Source organism: Pinus tabuliformis, chromosome 2_2 (genome assembly GCF_031772625.1).
Source record: "Pinus tabuliformis cultivar Carrire ecotype Pingquan chromosome 2_2, CPIR1, whole genome shotgun sequence".
NCBI lineage: Eukaryota > Viridiplantae > Streptophyta > Pinopsida > Pinales > Pinaceae > Pinus > Pinus tabuliformis.
The window spans coordinates 190852748-190855185 of record NC_142300.1 but is presented as its reverse complement, the minus strand read 5'-3'; positions in this window follow the sequence as shown (position 1 = coordinate 190855185).

Below are 2438 nucleotides of genomic sequence, written 5' to 3'. Positions count from 1 at the left end.
TTTGGCAACTATCCCATCTGCTGTAATGATTTCTGAGATATGATTCCGGGATAGTCTTGCTCTAAACTGCCTATGGAAGAAGGCTGTGTTTCGGTCCCCTGCTTTCACCCATAGGCTTCTGGACTTAAGCCTCCAGAATTCTTCTTCTTTTCTGAAGGTGCTGAAAGTGGCCAGTTGGGCTACTTGTTCTTTCTCCAAATCCTGTGTGGTTACATCTTTGTCCTCCATCTCCAGCTGAAGATCTGCTAACTGTTGGACAATTTCTTTTCTATGTGTGGTGTGGGTGTTGGGAGGCGTTTTGGCCCACTCTTTCAGAGTTCCTTTGGTTGCTTTTAGTTTTTACTCCCAAGCATAACTGGGTGACCCGGTAACCATGGTAGACCAGGCCTTATCAACGATTTCCATGAACCCTTCCTGCTCTATCCACAAGGGGCTGAAGCGAAACAGTATGGGCCCCAGGTTTTCTTCCTCATCCAGTTTTAAGAGGATGGGTTTATGCTTCGAGGTGAGCTTTGGTAGTATTCCCGTTGAGACTATTCTCTTATCCATCAAAAGAGTGCTCTGCACTAGGAATCTGTCAAGCTTGGTTGAGATGTGAGCTGCGCCTGTTCTCTTGTTGGTCCAGGTGTATCTCCCTTTTTGGGTTTGAGATCAAGAAGGTCCCATTGTTGTATTATGTCCTCCACAAGGGGTAGCAATGGATCTTTGCTATTGTTACCCCCTCTTTTTTCTTTTGGGTCAAGAACATTGTTTAGGTTTCCTGCTATTACAATATTCATGGGGGAATAACATTCTACAAAATTGGTAAGTGTTTGCCAACACTCTTTTCTCTCTAGATAAAGCACTGGAACATAAAGATTAAACAAGGTGATAGTGAGCTTACTTGCTTTATATGTGTAAATCCAGTGTTGAGTCTCGAAGGAGTTCTCCAATTGGAACAGATCCTCCATCCAGACTGTAGCAAGTCCTCCTGAGGTTCCCCTTGCGCTTACTGCCATCCCAACTTTAGTCTTCCAGGTTGTTCTGCTTAACTCAAGAAGGGCTTCCCCTTCTATTTTTGTCTCTTGGAGCATGAGGATCTCTGGGGTTTCTATTTTCGTGAGATCTTTAACTGTCGCGGGCTTCATATGGTTCCCCAAGCCTCTACAGTTCCAAGAGACTATACGCATTATTTATTTGGGGTGGTGGAGGAGAGGCTTCCCTTTGGTGGTCGTGCTTTGGTGTTTCAACTTATGGACATTTCCAAAGTGGACTAGCTTCCTTGCATTTTTTGCCTCTCTGCTTCTTCTTCTTCTCTTGCTTCCTTGAGGGATTTTCTCCCTTCCCTCTTCGAGGGTCTTTCATTTGTCTCTTCTTCTGATGAGCTTGTTAGATCTAGAGGATTTTTTCTTATTATGTCTGCATATGAGTGATCTGAAAATCACCCTTGAGTGACCTCAGTTAATTAATTAATGAATGAAGGTATTACAAATTCATGTGCTGGTGTGTGTATATGTCATTTTAGGCAACAGATCGATCAGATTGCAAAATACACAGACACTTGGAAAATGGAAAACAACAGAGAAACACAGTAAGCAAATACAAGAACATAACAAATTAATAAGGAGTTCACCCTATCCTCTAGGGCTACGTCTCCGGTCCAGCTCTCAGTGGTGGCCTTCTTTTATTGTGTCTTTAAAGCAGAGAATTACAATGAGGAGCTCAATCTGAGTCTCCTAAAACAGAACTACTTGGCAGGGTGGTTCTTGGATCTCCCAAGCCACTAGAGTACACAGACTCTTTTCCTTACCAGAACTTGACCTCTCTGGTCTACAATGGAAGGAGCCCAATTGGTGCTCAATTCCTGACAGATCCTCTCAGTGATTGCTCCATGCTGCCTTGTGCTGCAGGTTAGCTTGACTCTCTGTCTTTCTGCGTCTTGCTTCACTGTCTTTCTTTTTCTCTGTCTTCATCTTCTTCTCTCTGGTTCTTCCTTTCGATGTCCCCCTTTCTTTTCAGTTCTCTGTTCATGGCTTTAAAGCCAATCGATCTCACGAATCTTTGATTCCCCTTCCACCTCCGTTGGATCGTCTGCTGTTGCTTGCTTGGAGTTCCCTGTCTCGTGTCATCATCAATGGTTCACAGGGGGCAGCCACTTGTCCTCCTACGAATGGTGCCAGCTCTTCCTCGTCAGTTTGGTTTTTCGGTTACATCATGGAATGAGTCATCCGCCATCTCAGCGGTCAAATCAGACCTCAAATCCTTATAGATCGCGACTTAATCCCCTGTCAAATCCGGTTCTTTCATCGGGCGTAATCCCCACCGTTAGATCTGGAGCCCCCAGATCTAACGACATTCGCACATTTCGCGTGGTTGACTTGCTCGACCGTTAGCGTGCGATGAGCGGCAATTTTCTCTCTTCTCCGCCTGCCACACGTCAAGCGCTGAATGGAATTGCT